A 23726-nucleotide genomic window follows, 5' to 3' on the forward strand; every position below is an offset into this window, starting at 1 on the left:
TCCACGGAGATGGCTTAGAGTTTTTTAGTGTTTAACTGTAGTTTTTATTATTCAATCAAGAGTTTGTTATTTTGAAATAGTGCTGGTATGTACTATTTACTCAGAAACAGAAAAGAGATGAAGATTTCTGTTTGTATGAGGAAAATGATTTTAGCAACCGTCACTAAAATCCATGGCTGTTCCACACAGGACTGTTGAGAGCAATTAACTTCAGTTGGGGGAACAGTGAGCAGTCTCTTGCTGCTTGAGGTATGACACATTCTAACAAGACGATGTAATGCTGGAAGCTGTCATTTTCCCTCTGGGATCCGGTAAGCCATGTTTATTACGATTGTAAATAAGGGCTTCAAAAAGGGCTTATTAAGACTGTAGACTTTTTTTGGGCTAAATCGATTGATTATTAACACATATTTAGCCTTGAGGAATCATTTTATCTGGGTATTTTGATATAATAATATCGGCAGGCACTGTTTTAGACACCTTATTCTTTAGGGGCTTTCCCAAAGCATAGGCAGAGCCTCATTTTCGCGCCGGTGTTGCGCACTTGTTTTTGAGAGGCATGGCATGCAGTCGCATGTGAGAGGAGCTCTGATACTTAGAAAAGACTTTCTGAAGGCGTCATTTGGTATCGTATTCCCCTTGGGGCTTGGTTGGGTCTCAGCAAAGCAGATACCAGGGACTGTAAGGGGTTAAAGTTCAAAACGGCTCCGGTTCCGTTATTTTAAGGGTTAAAGCTTCCAAATTTGGTGTGCAATACTTTTAAGGCTTTAAGACACTGTGGTGAAAATTTGGTGAATTTTGAACAATTCCTTCATGTTTTTTCGCATTTGCAGTAATAAAGTGTGTTCAGTTTAAAATTTAAAGTGACAGTAACGGTTTTATTTTAAAACGTTTTTTGTACTTGTTATCAAGTTTATGCCTGTTTAACATGTCTGAACTACCAGATAGACTGTGTTCTGAATGTGGGGAAGCCAGAATTCCTATTCATTTAAATAAATGTGATTTATGTGACAATGACAATGATGCCCAAGATGATTCCTCAAGTGAGGGGAGTAAGCATGGTACTGCATCATTCCCTCCTTCGTCTACACGAGTCTTGCCCACTCAGGAGGCCCCTAGTACATCTAGCGCGCCAATACTCCTTACTATGCAACAATTAACGGCTGTAATGGATAATTCTGTCAAAAACATTTTAGCCAAAATGAACACTTATCAGCGTAAGCGCGACTGCTCTGTTTTAGATACTGAAGAGCATGACGACGCTGATATTAATATTTCTGAAGGGCCCCTAACTCAGTCTGATGGGGCCAGGGAGGTTTTGTCTGAGGGAGAAATTACTGATTCAGGGAACATTTCTCAACAAGCTGAACCTGATGTGATTGCATTTAAATTTAAGTTGGAACATCTCCGCATTCTGCTTAAGGAGGTATTATCCACTCTGGATGATTGTGACAAGTTGGTCATCCCAGAGAAACTATGTAAAATGGACAAGTTCCTAGAGGTGCCGGGGCTCCCAGAAGCTTTTCCTATACCCAAGCGGGTGGCGGACATTGTTAATAAAGAATGGGAAAGGCCCGGTATTCCTTTCGTCCCTCCCCCCATATTTAAAAAATTGTTTCCTATGGTCGACCCCAGAAAGGACTTATGGCAGACAGTCCCCAAGGTCGAGGGAGCGGTTTCCACTTTAAACAAACGCACCACTATACCCATAGAGGATAGTTGTGCTTTCAAAGATCCTATGGATAAAAAATTAGAAGGTTTGCTTAAAAAGATGTTTGTTCAGCAGGGTTACCTTCTACAACCAATTTCATGCATTGTCCCTGTCGCTACAGCCGCATGTTTCTGGTTCGATGAGCTGATAAAGGCGGTCGACAGTGATTCTCCTCCTTATGAGGAGATTATGGACAGAATCAATGCTCTCAAATTGGCTAATTCTTTCACCCTAGACGCCACTTTGCAATTGGCTAGGTTAGCGGCTAAGAATTCTGGGTTTGCTATTGTGGCGCGCAGAGCGCTTTGGTTGAAATCTTGGTCGGCTGATGCGTCTTCCAAGAACAAGTTACTCAACATTCCTTTCAAGGGGAAAACGCTGTTTGGCCCTGACTTGAAAGAGATTATCTCGGATATCACTGGGGGTAAGGGCCACGCCCTTCCTCAGGATCGGCCTTTCAAGGCAAAAAATAAACCTAATTTTCGTCCCTTTCGTAGAAACGGACCAGCCCAAAGTGCTACGTCCTCTAAGCAAGAGGGTAATACTTCTCAAGCCAAGCCAGCTTGGAGACCAATGCAAGGCTGGAACAAGGGAAAGCAGGCCAAGAAACCTGCCACTGCTACCAAGACAGCATGAAATGTTGGCCCCCGATCCGGGACCGGATCTGGTGGGGGGCAGACTCTCTCTCTTCGCTCAGGCTTGGGCAAGAGATGTTCTGGATCCTTGGGCGCTAGAAATAGTCTCCCAAGGTTATCTTCTGGAATTCAAGGGACTTCCCCCAAGGGGGAGGTTCCACAGGTCTCAGTTGTCTTCAGACCACATAAAAAGACAGGCATTCTTACATTGTGTAGAAGACCTGTTAAAAATGGGAGTGATTCATCCCGTTCCATTAAGAGAACAAGGGATGGGGTTCTACTCCAATCTGTTTATAGTTCCCAAAAAAGAGGGAACGTTCAGACCAATCTTAGATCTCAAGATCTTAAACAAGTTTCTCAAGGTTCCATCGTTCAAGATGGAAACCATTCGAACTATTCTTCCTTCCATCCAGGAAGGTCAATTCATGACCACGGTGGATTTAAAGGATGCGTATCTACATATTCCTATCCACAAGGAACATCATCGGTTCCTGAGGTTCGCATTCCTGGACAAACATTACCAGTTCGTGGCGCTTCCTTTCGGATTAGCCACTGCTCCAAGGATTTTCACAAAGGTACTAGGGTCCCTTCTAGCTGTGCTAAGACCAAGGGGCATTGCTGTAGTACCTTACTTGGACGACATTCTGATTCAAGCGTCGTCCCTTCCTCAAGCAAAGGCTCACACGGACATTGTCCTGGCCTTTCTCAGATCTCACGGATGGAAAGTGAACGTGGAAAAGAGTTCTCTATCTCCGTCAACAAGGGTTCCCTTCTTGGGAACAATAATAGACTCCTTAGAAATGAGGATTTTTCTGACAGAGGCCAGAAAAACAAAACTTCTAGACTCTTGTCGGATACTTCATTCCGTTCCTCTTCCTTCCATAGCTCAGTGCATGGAAGTGATCGGGTTGATGGTAGCGGCAATGGACATAGTTCCTTTTGCACGCATTCATCTAAGACCATTACAACTGTGCATGCTCAGTCAGTGGAATGGGGACTATACAGACTTGTCTCCGAAGATACAAGTAAATCAGAGGACCAGAGACTCACTCCGTTGGTGGCTGTCCCTGGACAACCTGTCACGAGGGATGACATTCCGCAGACCAGAGTGGGTCATTGTCACGACCGACGCCAGTCTGATGGGCTGGGGCGCGGTCTGGGGATCCCTGAAAGCTCAGGGTCTTTGGTCTCGGGAAGAATCTCTTCTACCGATAAATATTCTGGAACTGAGAGCGATATTCAATGCTCTCAAGGCTTGGCCTCAGCTAGCGAGGGCCAAGTTCATACGGTTTCAATCAGACAACATGACAACTGTTGCGTACATCAACCATCAGGGGGGAACAAGGAGTTCCCTGGCGATGGAAGAAGTGACCAAAATCATTCTATGGGCGGAGTCTCACTCCTGCCACCTGTCTGCTATCCACATCCCAGGAGTGGAAAATTGGGAAGCGGATTTTCTGAGTCGTCAGACATTGCATCCGGGGGAGTGGGAACTCCATCCGGAAATCTTTGCCCAAGTCACTCAGCTGTGGGGCATTCCAGACATGGATCTGATGGCCTCTCGTCAGAACTTCAAAGTTCCTTGCTACGGGTCCAGATCCAGGGATCCCAAGGCGGCTCTAGTGGATGCACTAGTAGCACCTTGGACCTTCAAACTAGCTTATGTGTTCCCGCCGTTTCCTCTCATCCCCAGGCTGGTAGCCAGGATCAATCAGGAGAGGGCGTCGGTGATCTTGATAGCTCCTGCGTGGCCACGCAGGACTTGGTACGCAGATCTGGTGAATATGTCATCGGCTCCTCCTTGGAAGCTACCTTTGAGACGAGACCTTCTTGTTCAGGGTCCGTTCGAACATCCGAATCTGGTTTCACTCCAGCTGACTGCTTGGAGATTGAACGCTTGATCTTATCGAAGCGAGGATTCTCAGATTCTGTTATCGATACTCTTGTTCAGGCCAGAAAGCCTGTAACTAGAAAGATTTACCACAAAATTTGGAAAAAATATATCTGTTGGTGTGAATCTAAAGGATTCCCTTGGGACAAGGTTAAGATTCCTAGGATTCTATCCTTCCTTCAAGAAGGATTGGAAAAAGGATTATCTGCAAGTTCCCTGAAGGGACAGATTTCTGCCTTGTCTGTGTTACTTCACAAAAAGCTGGCCGCTGTGCCAGATGTTCAAGCCTTTGTTCAGGCTCTGGTTAGAATTAAGCCTGTTTACAAACCTTTGACTCCTCCTTGGAGTCTCAATTTAGTTCTTTCAGTTCTTCAGGGGGTTCCGTTTGAACCCTTGCATTCCGTTGATATTAAGTTATTATCTTGGAAAGTTTTGTTTTTAGTTGCAATTTCTTCTGCTAGAAGAGTTTCAGAATTATCTGCTCTGCAGTGTTCTCCTCCTTATCTGGTGTTCCATGCAGATAAGGTGGTTTTACGTACTAAACCTGGTTTTCTTCCAAAAGTTGTTTCTAACAAAAACATTAACCAGGAGATTATCGTACCTTCTCTGTGTCCGAAACCAGTTTCAAAGAAGGAACGTTTGTTGCACAATTTGGATGTTGTTCGCGCTCTAAAATTCTATTTAGATGCTACAAAGGATTTTAGACAAACATCTTCCTTGTTTGTTGTTTATTCCGGTAAAAGGAGAGGTCAAAAAGCAACTTCTACCTCTCTCTCTTTTTGGATTAAAAGCATCATCAGATTGGCTTACGAGACTGCCGGATGGCAGCCTCCCGAAAGAATCACAGCTCATTCCACTAGGGCTGTGGCTTCCACATGGGCCTTCAAGAACGAGGCTTCTGTTGATCAGATATGTAGGGCAGCGACTTGGTCTTCACTGCACACTTTTACCAAATTTTACAAGTTTGATACTTTTGCTTCTTCTGAGGCTATTTTTGGGAGAAAGGTTTTGCAAGCCGTGGTGCCTTCCATTTAGGTGACCTGATTTGCTCCCTCCCTTCATCCGTGTCCTAAAGCTTTGGTATTGGTTCCCACAAGTAAGGATGACGCCGTGGACCGGACACACCTATGTTGGAGAAAACAGAATTTATGTTTACCTGATAAATTACTTTCTCCAACGGTGTGTCCGGTCCACGGCCCGCCCTGGTTTTTTTAGTCAGGTCTGATAATTTATTTTCTTTAACTACAGTCACCACGGTACCATATGGTTTCTCCTATGCAAATATTCCTCCTTAACGTCGGTCGAATGACTGGGGTAGGCGGAGCCTAGGAGGGATCATGTGACCAGCTTTGCTGGGCTCTTTGCCATTTCCTGTTGGGGAAGAGAATATCCCACAAGTAAGGATGACGCCGTGGACCGGACACACCGTTGGAGAAAGTAATTTATCAGGTAAACATAAATTCTGTTTTTTGTATATATTTTTTAAAGTGTGCATTTGTTTGAATATATTTTGTAAAGACTGTTGCCTTGTTGACAATATATTTTATAGTCTGCCCAACATTTTTTAACAGTATGAACTTATCTAGTTTGGAGGATCGCCTTTTGCTTACCGTAGGCATTCTTGAAGTCCCTTACAGTGTTTGTTACATTTTCATGATTCAGAAAGAGCAGACAATTTTAAGCAACTTTCTAATTTACTCCTATTAATTTTTCTTTGTTCTCTTTATTTGAAAAAGCAAGAATGTAAGCTTAGGAGCCGGCCCATTTTTGGTTCAGCACATGGATAGCGCTTGCTTATTGGTGGCTACATTTAGCCACCAATCAGCAAGTGCTACCCAGGTGCTGAACCAAATATGGGCTGGCTCCTAAGCTTACATTCTTGCTTTTTCAAATAAAGATACCAATAGAACGAAGAAAAATTATATGAGTAAATTAGAAAATTGCTTAAAAGTGCATGCGCTTTCTGAATCATGAAAGTTAAATTTTGACTTGACTATCCCTTTAACGGTAGCGTTAGAATATTGTGTGACAGTATTTCATGAGGTTTTTCTTTTGTTTTTTCCTTGTTTACTAGGGTTTTAAATAGGGCGGTCAAGGTATTGGGGATAACCCATTCCCCACATACATGTGTGCACATCTCTAGGCTTATTGTAATGTTTACTACTTCCAGAAAAAGATTTTTCATTTAGATATTTCAGAGGCTGAAAACCTATGGCACTAATAATGCCATGTGTGGCACTTGGAGAGGATCTTTCATACAAGTGGTGAGAGTCCATGATTCATTACTCCTGGGAATTATTCTTCCCAACCACAAAGATTCCCAAACCCCAAGAACTCTATAAAATCCCTCCCACCTCTCAAGTACCTCAGTCTTATCTTTGCCTCTCCTGGAGGTGGTCGAAGAATGAAGATTTGCATCTGATTCTACAGAGAGAGGGGTTCTCAGATTGAGTTTAGGCCCATTTCCCCTCAGAGTAGTGTTTGTCAGAGGGATGTAAATGGAGTATTGGAAGTGATATTGGAAGGTTTCCGTCTGCAAGTGGAATAGTATTTTTAAATGCTTTATCGCCTAGAACTGAATTTGAACATCACCCTCTGCTTGCAAGGCTGTGTTTACCAGGCCTATTTATATGCTCTGCATAATGTGGACAGGGTCAGTTTCCATTAGGTTAACTGGAACAGTTCCAGCAGTTTAAATATCCTCTCCCCCATCCTAGTCTGCATGTAGATACAGTTCTCGATCTAGAGGCTCTGGTAGGGGGTATGTTGTTCCTTTTTCAGGAAGCTTGGTTTTAGTCTGTTCTAGTCCCTTGTCTCAAGGATAATGAATAGGTTTCAGATCAAGGCCTCCCATGGGAAGTCATTTTTCTGTTCTACATTTCTAGGTTCCCTGTAAAGACTCAGGTTGTTAGGAACAATGTTTAGGTAGGAGTTCACAAGTAGGAGAAAACTATCATATCACTTGTGATCTAGAAACCTTGAACACGTCTTTCAAATTCCTACTTTAATTGAAACTAGTGGGATTATTCTGCATAGTCAGTTTATGTCCACAATAGATTTTTAAGGAACATCATTGGTTTCTGTGGTCTTGGATATCCTCTTTTCTGTAATCAAATCTCAGGGTATTGTAGTAATTCCTGACCTGGATGATATCTTGGTTTAAGCTCCATCTTTACATTTAACAGTATTTCTCTCCTGCAGACTGCTGCTGTTTCTTCAACAACCTGGCTGAAAAGTTATTTTTCCTTTCATTTACTGGTGCCTCAGATAATGGTTGCTTTTATGAGGGTTCAAATAGATTCAGCAAGACTGTTGAAGCTAGGGTTTGCCTCTTAGAACCTTCAGTCTCTGTTTTTTCCCCTTCATTCCTCTATTGGGGTTGTGAATTTGGTTTCTCAGTGGAAAAATGTATTTTTAGATACCACGCTTTTCTGTTATTACCTGTGGACTCCACAGCTTGCCTATTAGTTCCCAGGAGTACTGGATTGTGTACTCTCACCACCTGTATGAAAGAAAACATAATTTATGCTTACCTGATAAATCTATATCTTTCATGATGGTGAGAGTCCACTGTATTATTCCGGGTTGTTTTGTTTTTGTTTTGCACGTTTTTTGGGGTTTTTTTTTTCCGTGCTCCTATTTTGTTTGTTCTTATTACTTTTCCTTCCTCTTTTTGCTCGGCTATACATTAGACTGAGGTACTGGTGAGGTGGGAGAAGTTGTATAGAGTTCTTGAGGTTTGGGAATCTTTGCCTCCTAGTGGTAGAGAAGAATTATTCTCTGGAGTAATGGATCGTGGATTCTCACCACTATGAAAGAAATACATTTTTCAGGTAAGCCTAAATTATGTTTTTTATTCTCACTTTGAGTAAATCCCTGGGTCTTTTGATATGGATAATCGGCCTGAAAGAGGGGTTGCATGGCCCAGGGGTCTCATCCCACATTTGTTTTTATGTATGAAGCTGGCAGTAATCATTTTGTAGTATTACTTCAGCATATAGCTCATAAAGTAAGATTCCTTATTTTAATATTCTACAAAAATATTTAATAAATTGCCATCTACATTTGTACCGTCAGGTATAAAAGTTCTGGCTGACTGCCTGGAACATGTGATAGGAGAGATAAGGTTGTCCTTTTAAGACCTTGTAAGTAGATATTTAAATGTTCCTGTTTATCAGCTTGGAAAAAGTTATCTTAAATATGGTCTATCTATTAGTGTAATTATACCTTTATTTAAGCTGTTCCTTATTGATGTACACAACTTTTTTTTTATATTAAAGGGTCGCTGCTGGGAGCAACTACAATGTCATATTTACTACGCACCATTCTTTTGTTTTTCTTTCATTATCCTTACAAAATACAAACTGAAGCCTTAAACTTGTGATTTTATTCTTTCAATCAGATAAAATGCCTGGATATATAAAGTTTGTGTGTATTCTATAGAGTTTTATGATATGATTATGCAGAGTGAAGAATATTATATATTGTCACCTTTATTATATATTATCACCTTTTTATATGGACTTTTCTGGATTTTTGCCTTGTTTTGCTATTGTATAAATCATATTCATATTGATTTTAATTTTGATTTTTTTTTTTTTTTTTAACTTGGAATTTTACAGTTTTTAAAAGAATTTTCTATAAATGTGTTATTAGCTTTGAAATAAATAAATATATACAAACTGTGATAGACCTTCTTTTTTTTAAACACATTTAGCCTCAAGTTTTTTTGCAAATAAATATCTTAATGTAAATTCTAAATGAGTTACCTGCCTGGTGTCTGAGAATAAAAAGGCTACATATAATATAGTGAGGTTCAGGAGAGATTTGGCCATTTATAGTTTATAATAGATTACAATAACCTATAAAGAAGGTAAATGATAGAATCTGTCCACAGAAAACAAAACAAAAACACATTTACCATATAAAAGTCCTTTTGTGGTTTTAAAAATATTTAAAGGGATAGGAAAGTCAAAAATTAAACTTTCCATTCCATTTTAAGACACTTTTTTAAAATCGCTTCTGTTTACATATTTGCTTTGTTCACTTGTCTCTTGTGATTGGCTAATTTGATGTGTTCAGCTAGCTGCCAGTAGGCAATGATGTTCTTTCAGCAAAAGGATAACAAGAGAATGAAGCATATTTGATAATAAAAGTAAATTTGAAAGTTGTTTAAAATTGTATGTTCGATCCAAATCATGAATTAAATGTTGGGGGTTTCCTGTCCCTTTTAAATAGTGTCTACAAGAAGTCAGGAATCACTGCCACAGTTACAATGAGAGAAATGTTAGTGAAGATGAACTATTCAGAGAGTGCGGCTATATCTCGCCAAAGTCATCAGATAAAATAATCTATAAAACAAAGAGAAGCACATTAGGCTTAGTGCAGTAATTTATTGTACAAGTGAAATACATAAACACAATGTCTCAGAAACAAACAATTTACATGCAATAGGGGTCATTCAATACAAAATAAAATGAAAACTGCGAGACATTTATTGTGTATACCTAGAGAACTAATATAGTAATGCAAGCAATGGGAGCTTTAACTCTTTTTACCAGGTGAAAAGAGGACACTTCAAATAATGAGAAAAGGCTGGAATACATCTGAGTTGACTTGTAACCATGCAATATCAACATCCAGCATAAACAGTTCTCAAAACAGAGGCCATACCCGACACACGAGGCCTTAAAATACCAGATCTGGATATAGTCCCTCACATGTTTAGTGATTATAGATACCACTTCATCAGAGTGCTACCGGATCTGCTACAGAGTTGGCATTAAATACCATTATCAACCAACAAACTAGCTTTATTTACCAATGTTATTTACAACAGTATGTATCATCCGTTACTACTGATTTTTATACATTGTATTCATTTAAATTGTTGCTCGCTATGATACATGTATCCAGTTACTTCTAGTATTAAGCTAGATTAATAACTGATGCAGAAAAGGTGTTGAGTATGATTTAAAGTGATGGTAAATTCTAGCGTTTGTGAAACGCAAGGATTTACCAGCGGAACAAATAAAGGGGACTTTCAGTGAATAAAAAATATTTCATGCTGAAAGTTCCTTTATTTGTCTGAAGCGTTTGCCGCACTGAGTGCCTCAGGCAGCCCATGGCAGATTGCTATTTTGCTGTAAGGTAATCCTAGCCAATAGCTTGCTAGCTATCTGGCATGGCACCAGCTGGCCTGCACGGCTATTGGCAAAGAGGTGGAAACATCATCTCGCAGCAAAATAGTGTTCTGCCTTGAGCTGCCTGAGGATCTCAGCGCGGCGAACGCTTCAGACAAATAAAGGAACTTTTAGCATAAAATATTTTATACTTCATGACTGAGAGTCCCCTTTATTTGTTCCGCTGTTAAATCCTAGCTTTTAACAAACGCTAGGATTAACCATCAATTTAAACTATAGACTACTCAGTCCATAGTTATTAAAATGAAATATCCATCCATATCATTAACTATTTTATTGTAAAATAATTTTACCATTATTATTTTCATTTATTTGTATAGCGCTCCAAAAGTCTGTAGCGCTGGGTACAGAGATAGGGGAATACAATGACAAGTTTTGTGATAAAATACATAAACATAAGAGTCTAATAAAATCTAGTAAAAGAGTAAGAGGGCCCTATTCCAGAGAACTACATGTTGAGTGTGCAGAGACATAAGGTGAGCGGCGGTAGTTGCAGTCATGGCAGTTCAATAATTATTTTAAGGATGAAAAACAGACTATTGGTGGCAGTGTATGTGTGCACCTCAGGGTTTGTGTACTTTAAGAGACTGTTTATGAGACTGTTGGTGGCAGTGTATGTGCGCGCCTCAGGGTTTGTGTTTGTCTGTATGTGTAGTTTACAGTACTTTGTAGGCTGTACTTTGTAGCGCTGCTCTGTTCAAACACTGCTGCACTGTGTACCTTTTCCTTAACACTGCAGCCAGAATGAAGCACTGTTTAAAGAGCACAGCCAAATACAGAGCAGTGCTGCAGAGCATTAATTGATGACTTGCTCTCAGGGATTTTAACCTCACCCCCCTAATCTTTCACTGTGTGCAAAGCTGTGACTCCTTAATGCAAGACATTCTCTTAAGTAATAAGAAACGTTCCCCTTGGGGAGACCCTGTGTGCACCTACACCCAAGACAAGTATATATACAAATGATATTTAGCCCAATGCAGATTATCAATATCAGCCGTGATCAGTTAGAATAAAGTATAGCCATATGTGCTTACCCCCAATAGCAGCAAACCATTAGTTGCAATTTCCGGTGCTTGTCAATGGGAATCCGGACTCACCCGTGTTGTGTCAAATCTTGGGATCATCAAAAATGTGAATCGGCAATTCCCAGAACCCCGCCCACACATCTCTAACCTGCCCACACATCTCTAGTAAGCTAATACACACTATCCTACCGTCCGCCCAGGCTACCTCCCACTTCTACTAAACTCCGCCCAGGAACCTCCCCAGTGGAAGAGGCAGGGTATTTAGTATTACTATATAAAGTGGAATATACTAAGAAACACACTGTGTATATAAACACAATAAGTATGGTGATATATTTAAATATTCTCTTTAAATAATGACCCATAAACGCTGCCATATTCCACTTTATATAGTAATACGAAATACCCTGCCTCTTCCACTTTATATTGGGCTCGATTTATCAAACATATTCTCCTTAATTTGCGCCTTAATTCACGCCGTCGTAATATATCTCCTATTTATCATTAAGAAATACTCCTAAAAATGTGCAAATACGACTGCAAAATTCTCGCCCTTCAATGTCCCTCGCCTAGGCGCACATTTGCGCAAATTAAAGCTTTAAAACGCCCTTTTCAGGGTGTATATTCAAGAATACGACCTATTTCTCTCCAAAATAGATATTTATCATTATTTTGCGCCATTGGAGAGCCTAAAGTTCTCCTCCTAATACGACTACTAATGTTCTCCATGAAGAGATAGGAGAACATCTAATTTACTCCATATTTTCAGCGCAAGAAGATGGATTATTTCCTTATTTTGTCTGCAATTTCTTTAGCAAGGGGCCATGAAAATCGAAGAAATGAACAGATTTTGCCAATACGTAGACGGCAAAGAGTTCCACGAGTTTTTCTACCTCGTTGTGGACTACAGGCATTATCTGATTATCAGATAAAAAAAAGATTTCGCCTAAACAGGGAGAGCATACAAAATCTATATGTTCTAATACAGAATGATCTAGAGCCACAGACTAGAAGAACAAGGGCAATACCTGGAATGCTCAAGTTATTGGCAGTTTTGCATTTCCTAGCCACGGGCTCTTTTCAGGCTGTGTCCAGTGCAGTGGTTGGCATGAGTCAGCCTTCTTTTTGTAGACATTTGAGGACTGTGTTAAAAGCGATTTTGAAGCATCTAAATAAATTTATATATGTGCCAAGGAATGTACATGAATGGCACCAAGTAAAATCTGGTTTTTATCAAGTTGCCGGCATTCCAAATGTCCTAGGTGCAATTGATTGCACACATATTGCAATTAGACCACCAGCTTTAAGGGAGGAGCAATATCGAAATCGGAAACACTTCCACTCTCTCAATGTTCAAGCAGTATGTGACTCTAACCTTCGGTTTTGGGCAGTAAGATCAGGTTTTCCAGGGTCATGCCACGATTATCACATATTAAAGCAGTCTGCTTTATTTGCAGCATTTGAACGTGGAGAGATGCCACACGGTTGGCTATTAGGTGAATATTAAAATTTTTATATTTATTTATAAAATGTCATATTTTAACCTCATAAACCTGTTGTTACATGTCGCTAATTTGTAATTGTCTTATATTTTTGAAGGTGACAGCGGGTACCCCTGTAGGCCTTGGCTCTTGACACCTGTACCAATACCTCATACACGATCAGAAATCAAGTTCAACGAATCTCACAGGTCGACAAGGAGTGCTATTGAGCGTACATTCGGGGTACTGAAAATGAGATTTCGGGTGTTGGACCGTTCTGGTGGTGATCTACAATATTCCCCAGAGAAATGTAATGACATAATTCTGGTGTCATGCATAATGCACAATATTGCTATTTCCCAACTAAATATAGATGAGGTGTGTCTGGAGGATGTTCCAGAAGATGTTTATGTTCCTCATGAAATTGTCACAAGACATACCACAAGAGCTGGAGTGGAAAATCGTCTTGAAATTATTGAACGATTTTTTAGATGTAAGTCTACTTAATAAAATTGTATTAACATGTTAATATTGTTTGTTCTATATAATTAATTACATCTTTTTTCTTTTTTTCAGGAAATTTTATGATTGGATTCAAATACCTTGGTTTAATTTAATAATTAAAATTGATAGAATTGTGTATATATATATATATATATATACATATATATATATATATATATATATATATAATTTTATTTTTATATAAGAGAAATTACATAGTTTGATACCAAAGTTGTGTTGTGTTATTTATATATCTATCTCTCTCTCTCTCTCTCTCTCTCTCTCTCTCTCTCTCTCTCTCTATATATATATATATATATATATATATATATATATATATATATATATATATATATATATATATACATACATATATATATATATATATATATATATATAGAAATACATTTTTTTTAAATTAAAAATAGAATTTATATAGTTTATAACCAAAGTTGTGTTGTGTTATTTATACATATCTTTTTCTCTTTTTGAATAAAAAATGAATATTTTGAAACAAAAAAATGGTTCGTTATTTACTTTGAATAAATTTTTTTTATTTATTAATATTTATTAATATAAAAAACTTTATTAAACAACAAAAATTAACATCAAAACAGTGAACTCTAATAAACATTAACCAAGGCTATAAGTGCGTTAAATATTTTAGAACCCGTAACTTGAAGGTATATATGGAGAATAGAATTAGAAATCAGGATGTCGTCTATTCAAGAACTCTAACTTTTTCTGATAATACTCCTTTTGCACTGTTAATTGTTCTTGAAGTATATTATTTCTTTGTTTTTCCAATTCTATCATTTGTTTAAAAAATTCATTTTGTTCGTTTCTGAAAGACAATGCCATATCTGTTAATCTTTCAACCTCATTTGGTCTCTCCGGTTCATCTATCGGGCATTGTTCTGCATCCTCAATCTCTTCCTCACATTCTGATTCCTCTACATGTGGTGTTTCAACTTGTGTTGATGTTTGTCCCTCTATTTGTGTCTCATCATCATCATCCTCCTGACAAACTGTGTCAGTCACAAGTGGTTGTAATGTGATTTCTATTTCATCTATGAATGTAAAAAATAATTATTTTAAAAAATTAATAAAATTAATTAAAAAAAAAAAAAAAAAGGTCAATAATTACCATCAAATAATGTAATTGACGAATCTTGCATAGTTTGTAGTAATCCCATGACACCTGTAACAAAAATACATTGATATTCATATATATGTTTTTAAATTAAATATCTTTACATAAACAGAATTTTCATGGCGAAAAGTAAGAAACGTAGTAATACATATTCATTGTCCATTCTTTTCATTAATACAAATGATATTATCATTTTTGTAATATACTTGTACTTACTGGTAGTTTCTTCCCTGCATGGTATACCACATGAAGATGTTGTGGGTTGTTCACTAGTCAACTCAGACTCGGATGGTAGGTCCACCTGGGCATTTTCTAATTCATTTTCTAATGCCTGTTCATGTTCTTCTATAGTAGATATAAACAAATTAAAATGTAATTAAAATTAAATATTGAGAAACTGAATATACAAAATACATGTTAAAGAAATAGTGTAGTGTAAATTATTATTTCATTATTCTGATAGAGCATTGAATTTCAAAAAATGTTTATAATTCAATACTATTAAAATTTTTATATTTTCTTCTTTTTGGATTATCTCTCATTTCCCAAACAAAAAATCTAAGTTTAGAAGCGTGGCCATTTTTGGGTGTGACACCTGTTTAGCGCTTGCTGATTGGTTTCTTTTTAAATGTAGCCAGCCAATTAACAAGCGGTATCCAGGTCCTCATCCAAAAATGGTCCTGCTTCCAAGCTTACAAGCATACTTTGTTCAATACATATTAAAATAAAAAAAATAAAAAATATTCATATAAAAAAATTATTAACAGGGTATGCTCTGTCTGAATCTTGAAATATAAGTTAAGAATATATTATACTATTCGTTTAATAGCAATCAATTAGATATTTACCTCGAAAATCCATGGTATCTGATGGTACATCAAGTCCCACCACGACAGCATCCCCCATCCTGGCATACAGCATCTGTTCGTAGTCAAGCAGTTCAGCCCTATATGCGGGGCCTCCACCAGTTCCTTTTGATAACTGCTTTTCCTTGCATACTTTTCTTTTAATATTCTTACGAATATCATTCACCCGCTTCCGACAGGCCCTGACGTCTTTCGGAAAACTACCCTCTGCTGACACAGCACGACTAATTTGTTCCCAAATAGCCTTTTTTCTTTGAGGGTTGACAGATTTTGCTTGATATCCGATAATAATATCGTAATGTTCGATGACCACTTCAACTAGAATACAGTTCTGTCGATGACTAAACATCACACTTCGGCCACTTTTCGTTTTTCCAGCTAGTCCAGTAGCCATCGCAAATTTAGATCAAAAAATGGCGCTAATAAAAATAGTGTCTTCGTTAGAAGTCAGAATAAAGTAATGAACAATTATCACTAACAACTTTTGTTCCAGAACGTTACAGAAATGGGGCGTTATATGAATAGATTACTGAATAATTTAAATAAAATTAGTAACTGTAATTTGATTGCACAATTAGAATTTACTTTATTCCTATTGGTCAAATGTGTATTTTTTTCAAATTGATGTGTTTTTATTATTATATACATTCTTTTTTAAAATTCGAAACTATTTGTATGTATCAATTGGGGTAACAACGAACATAGCCCTAAAAATAAATTTAAACTAGGAAAACAAATGTATCGACTGTAGAAATATCGTCACAGTTATTGCGCATTGTAACAATTGCCAGTTATCTTCTATCGACTGTAGAAATATAGTGCACGTTATTGCGCACTTGTAACAACTTACATGTAATCTATATTGATACAAAAAGATGTAACTTGTTTAATATTTTTTCTTTAATATTGATAAATAATGAAGTTTCGACTCGATTACTTATTTCTTTTAAAAATAAATCATTTTTAAAATGGGTATATTTTAATGCGCACTAACAATAACAATTAGTTCCGTTATTGGGTGGAGTTTTATGGTTAGAGAGATACATACATACATTTGAAGATGAATCGTTCCAAGAAGTTTTCCATTGGTGAATTACTGATTATCACCTATACAATGGAAAAGTATTTTCCGAAAAAAAAGAAGGGGATATTCACATTGGAACAGGATAGAAGAAATCCAATTTTATCAGAGATGGTGCGACGGGTCAGACGTCTGTCTGGCCATAATAGGACTAGAAAACAGTGCCTGAAGCGTTATAATGATCTAATCCGGAGACAATCTAAATTAAGGACCCTAATAAGAAGCTATGTTATGAAATGTAAGTATTTATGTAATAGTTGTGTATCAATTTTTTAACTCTATTGTAATCTGTCATTAGTTGTTACTTTGTTTATCTTGAACTTTGTGCAGAAATATAATTGCAAATTTTGTATCCATTTTAGATTTATTGCGGTTTGTGAAACAGTATTAACAATGTAATTGTTTCAGTCTGATGTTGTACTGTACAATCGATTAACAATATAAATACAATTGTATTTCAATTTTTAACAGTCAAAAATAGAAAAAGGCCCCGTTATCTGCGCCCAATAAAATGGAATCCATCCAGTCCAGAAGCTGATTGTGATCCACTACCGACTGTTTTTCTGGAGTCTGAGGCTATAATGACAACAGGTATGAATATAGTTACTAAAATGTTTAATATTAAGATAACTCATCATTGATATTAACATTTATATGTTCAAAATTTTTACAAAAAGGGAAAAAGAAAAAAAGGCGACAACGTCGCAGAAGGCCAATGCCCATCATTGATGATGAATCTGACAATGAAGGTAGATTTCCTTAACATATATCTTACAAATAAATAAAATTATTCTATTTAATGACTATAATCATATTAATTATAGACATGATTGAAGAAGATACAGACCAAAATGCCATTGAAGATATAATTGTTGAAGAGGAAAATAATAATATGAATCAAGATTCACCAAATAGCGAGCAACAACAAGACACTAATATATGTAGGTTCATATGTCTATTCAGTCACTCCTTATATGTCATTATTTGTACTAAAATAGAACTTTTGTTTTAGTGAATAATTATTGAAAAGAGATATGGATTTCAATCAGCATTGTTCTATTACATAAGTATTCCTGTTATAATTATGTATGTCTTTCAGCTATTCAAGATGAAGGACAGAACCTTGAACATGAAGAAGAAATGCAATCTAATTCATCCAATGTAACGGAATTTTATGATTGGAGTGAGTTCTTTTGTATCATAACAATCTTTAGCTTTCACTATTGTGTGGAACAAAAGATGCATGTGCGTGTACACAGTATTATCAAGATGACATGCTTTTAAATAACAACAGAGGTGTAGATAAAACCTTCTAACAAGAGATTAGTCTTTTGTCTGTGTTTCTTGTTAGCATTAGTTAAAACACTATTGATCTTGTAATACTTTACTGAAATGTATTCAAGTCATGACATAACTATTTTTCTATTTCTCATTGGTATAGTGCCTGAAGATCAAGAAATAACTATAAACAAAAAAGAAATTTTGGATACCCTGCTGGAAGTTGAAAATAATTTGATGAGGACATACATAAAAGTGCAAAACTTAAGAGAAAAATATCAATCCTTTTAATTAGGAACAATAAAGAAAAAAATTATTTCTTTTCAGTTTTAAATAAAAAAAAATATTATGATATGAAAATAACTTTTATTTTGGTTTACAATAAATACATATATTTTTCAATTTAAAGGTGTGTGTGTGTTTATTTAATCTAAAAAAACCTATATTAATGCTGAGGGGGGAGGTGGATATAAATATAAGAGTTGGGTTAGATCAAAGGGTTGGGTTATATCTTTGAAATACATAAACTCATGTTTAGATAAGTAGTTCAAAAGTTAATACAAAGATATAATTTGTAATACAATTTTGAATGAGATCTTGATGTGCTTTCTTAAATAATATAAACATTGATACAACAAATAATAAAGTAGATATAAAAAAATTGTGTTATTTCAACATTAAATTTTAATCTTACCATTTAACTTAAGATTTATATGTGAGAGAATGTGATAATATGATCACAATTATTATATTCAAATTTTTAAAACATTGTTAGCGATTATCGTAAATATAAATAAATTTTGTGTTTATTGAAAAGCACACATCGAATTTGTAACATTGATAACTGAACAATACAAATTAAAAAGTAATCAATGAGAATTCACATTTATTTCTCATATGCGCTTTAATTTAAGACATTTTTAATAATAAATATGGCGCAAATATATGAATAACGGCGAGATTTATCAATATCACGCCACATCTCGCCTTTGGAAAGTAACGTAGAAATACGACCCCTTTTATGATAAATAATGGCGCACATGTGCGCCTATCGGATGGCGATATGCAGAGTACTTGACGGAGAACGGAACGGCGATCTTGAACAAAGTTTGATAAATCGAGCCCATAGTAATACGAAATACCCTGCCTCGTACGTGACAAGCTGTCACAAATACTATGTTGTCAACATAGTAAATGTAACGGCTCATCTGTCCCAACGTAGCTGGCATTGGAGGAGTGGGGACTGGGGAGGTTCCTGGGCGGAGTTTAGTAGAAGTGGGAGGTAGCCTGGGCGTACGTTAGGATAGTGTGTATTAGCTTACTAGAGATGTGTGGGCGGGGTTCCGGGAATTGCCGATTCCCATTTTTGATGATCCCCAGATTCGACACAACTACGGTGTATCCAATTCTGAGACTCTCTCTTGGCTGGTGTGGGCTTGGAGCTGCTCCTACTCGACAAACCTCTCCTTCCGTGTGCTTCAGTCGGGTCTGGCACATCCCTGCTCCGGATGATGTCATCCACAATGGCCGTCTCCATCGAGTAGCAAGCAGATAATGACATAGTGCTGGTAAACAAAGCTTGATGTAATAATTTACTGGAACATCTGGGATCACTTCAGGTATCACTTGACCAATTGCTCAACTCCCAAATGGCTTCTAGAAAACAAGAAGCGAGAGGAGCAATTTCCAAAATAAAACTTGACTTTTATTGCATCACGTTTAAAAGCAAATATCCATAAAACAGCATCCAGCAATAGCCCAAACTTAACAGGAAACATCTTAGGCGTTTCAGCTACATGCTGTACTCATAGCTGATATAGTGCTCATTAGAAAACACATGCTATTTAAAAGACTTAAACAACTGATTTCATACACAAATTGCATCACGAATGGGCTTGCACATTCAATTTATATTAAAGCTACATGTCATTACTAATACACCTCTGTATCTATACAAACTATTAGGTGTTTCGTTTGTATCAATGCTGAGTTAAATAAATAATCTTTTTACTTTACATTGCTTAATATGGACACTTCTTATGAAATATAGAGAAATGGTAACATAATGATGATAATTTGGGAAAACAATTGAATACAAATCCCTACATCAAATAGATATTTATTTAGTTAATAATTTCTGTGTGTAATAATCTCACATATTCCATTTTATTTCATATGTACAACAATATAGACTTATTTAATCCCTTAATAAATAAATGTAACTTCCTTAATACATTACTTGAAACAAGGTGGATAAATAATCACACCTGCATACATACACACACACATATATATAAAATTAAAACATCCAGGTTCGGTGCACTCACTGTTACTTAAGCCACATCCGCCGGGGTAAATTCACTACATCTCTTTATTCCAAACCTACAGACAGGAATTCACTATTACTATCCACTAGCTATCATCCTGCACATCAGAAGAAGGGGGTTATTTCCTCTCAGCTTATGCGAGTCACACGCAACAATACACTTGCTAACACCAGGAATACCCAAGAAGAAGAGATGAAAGTTAAACTGAAACAAAGAGGTTATAAAGCTAAGGACATTGAAAAAACTTATGTCAAATTGTCACACTATGATCAAATGACACTGTTACAGCCATGAAATAAACTGAAAAGCATGGACAGTACAGATAGTGACATTAACTTTGTCGTTTACTCCCCTGTCTAAAACATTGGAGGAATCAGTGAAGCTAAATTGGGATATTGTGAAAACAGACAAATCACTCCCATTCATACAAACTGCAGCCCCTCGTATGGGCTACAAGAAAGCATCCAACTTAAAGGGACAGTGAACCCAATTTTTTTCTTTTGTGATTCAGATAGAGCATGGCATTTTAAGCAACTTTCTAATTTACTCCTATTATCGAATTTTCTTCATTTTCTTGGTACCTTTATTTGAAATGCAAGAATTTAAGTTTAGATGCCGGACCATTTTTGGTGAACAACCTGGGTTGTCCTTGCTGATTGGTGGATAAATTCATCCACCAATAAAAAAGCCTAGATGCCTCCTTCAAATAAAGATAGCAAGAGAATGAAGAAAAATTGATAATAGGAGTAAATTAGAAAGTTGCTTAAAATTGCATGCTTTATCTGAATCACGAAAGAAAAAAATTGGGTTCAGTGTCCCTTTAAAAGATATTTTGGTCCATAATGATCCTGTGGTGTTCTACGAGAAGGGCACATGGATGGACGCTAAGAAGAAGTTAGGGTGCTATAAATGTGGAGACTGTACGACATGCAATAGCATGCTCACTGGGGCCCATTTTCACCATCCTCGTACAGGGAGGAAATACAAAATTCTACACAGCCTATCCTGTACCAGCACTTATGTTATTTATATACTGATGTGTCCGTGCTCTTTTGTCTATGTGGGTAAGACCTCTACCACCTTTCGAGAGAGAATGGCGAACCATTGTCACGCCATAAGAGCAGCGATTGACAAGAAGACATCAGAACAACCAGTTGCCAGGCACTTCTCTCAAGCTGGACATATGGCAGCCAGCATGAGGACTATGCTAATAGATCATGTGCCTCCCCTGAGGAGAGGGGGAGACAGGAACAAGAAACTCCTTCAAGTGGAAGCATCCTGGATCTACCAACTTGACACCGTGACCCCAAAAGGGTTGAATGTACAATTGAACTACAATGTATTCCTGTAACAAGGCTGCTATGATTGGTAGATCTAGGTAGCTTTTGGTATTTGGAAACAAGCTAGATCTAAGTTTAAGTGACATTGACAGTACAGGGACTAATATCCCTTTAAATCGGAGAATAACCAAGTAGTGAGTGTGTTGTTGCCTGCACTAAAAATTTCTACCATATTCCAGTTTGCTCTGAAGCACGCTAACTACCTTTTCCTAAAAAAATCTTTATTCTGTTACATGGATAGAGGTATTGCTATTTAAAACAATATTGTCCTTAGAATGAGGTGGAATATTTCATTTTTAGACCGGCCACATATAATGCTAATATCGTATTAGAGGTACTCTTGTGTTGTCTAACACTTTTAATAATAAAATTGTGCAGTATATTGGATTGTACTTATAATCCAAACATACTGATCTTTTATATTATGTTTTAAATGTAAGTAGTTAAAGGGGACTTCTTGGTGCTGCCAAGGTGGAGCCAAACATGATCGCTGTGTTGTGAATGTGACGTACAGACACTCTCGTCACAGGTAGGCGAGGCTATGTTAATTAGCCATGCTTTCTGTATTCTGAAGAAAAAACAATGACTCGTGTTGTGGGCTGCACCTCGCGAGCACCGGAAGTCTCGTTTGCACCGGGGGATTTAAATAGATGAGTGAGTGTGTGGGTTCAATAGAGGCTATTGGGACACAGGATTTGTTTCTACCAATTGAAACGTTTGGGATGACCTTCCTTTGTTGATAATCGATGTGAAGAAATATTAAAACCTTGAGCCTATTTTGAAGACCGGAGAGTGAAGCATATTTTTTCCCTTAGTGGGATCTACTGATATATATATATATAGAGAGAGATAGAGAGAATGAGAAAGAATGAGAGAGAATGAGAATGTATGCATGCAGGTGTGAATATTCATCCACCTTGTTTCAAGTAATGTATTAAGGAAGTGACATTTATTTATTAATGGATGAAATAAGTCTATATTGTTGTACATATGCAATAGATTGGAATATGTGAGATTATCTCACACAGAAATTAACTAAATAAATACCTATTTGATGTAGGGATTTGTATTCAATTGTTTTCCCAAATTATCATGTTATGTTACCATTTCTCTATATTTCATCATAATTGTCCATATTATGCAATGTAAAGTAAAAAGATTATCTATTTAACTCAGCATTGATACAAACAAAACACCTAATAGTTTGTATAGATACAGAGGTGTATTAGTAATGACATGTAGCTTTAATGCAAATTGAATGTGCAAGCCCATTTGTGATGCAATTTGTGTATGGACCAATCATATGTTAAGTCTTTTAAATAGCATGTGTTTTCTAATGAGCACTATGTCAGCTATGACTACCGCATGTAGCCAAAACGCGTAAGCTGTTTCCTGTCAAGTTTGGGCTATTGCTGGATGCTGTTTTTTTCTATATTTGCTTTTAACGTGATGCAATAAAAGTCAAGTTTTATTTTGGAAATTGCTCCTCTCACTTCTTGTTTTCTACATTCTGTTAAAGGGCCAGTCAACATCAGAATTGTTGTTGTTTAAAAAGATAGATAATCCCTTTATTACCCATTCCCTAGTTTTGCATAACCAACACGGTTATAATAATATGTTTTACCTCTGTGATTACCTTGTAACTAAGCTTCTGCAAACTGCCCCTTATTTGTTATTTTGACAGACTTGCATTTTAGCCAATCAGTGCTCACTCCTAGGTAACTTCACTTGCGTGAGCTTAATGTTATCTATACATGAACGAACGTCCTCTAGTGCTGAAAAACTGTCAAAATGCTTTCAGATTAGAGGTGGCCTTCAAGGTCTAAAAAATTAGGAAATGAACCTCCTAGGTTTAACTAAGAATATCAAGAGAACAAAGCAAAATTGGTGATAAAAGTAAATTTGAAATTTGTTTAAAATTACATGCCCTATTTAAATCATGAAAGTTTATTTTGGACTTGACTGTCCCTTTTAAGTAAAGCGCATATTTTATTGCTACCTACGGCCAGATAGTTAGAAGGGGTGGAGAGGTCAAGCTAGGGCTTTTTTAGGATTGGTATGATTGACGCATTTTTTAATGTATCAGGAAATGTGCCAGCGGTGAACTGGTTAAAAAGATAAGTTCTAATTTTGTTGATTTTAGTTTTTTAAGTGATCAGCAATAATCCGAGCAGTGAGTTTGGTAGTGAGGGTGGTGCAGGTGAACATAGAAGGGAGTTAAAGGTTGAGGT

The sequence above is a fragment of the Bombina bombina genome, chromosome 1 (genome assembly GCF_027579735.1).
Source record: "Bombina bombina isolate aBomBom1 chromosome 1, aBomBom1.pri, whole genome shotgun sequence".
Taxonomy (NCBI): domain Eukaryota; kingdom Metazoa; phylum Chordata; class Amphibia; order Anura; family Bombinatoridae; genus Bombina; species Bombina bombina.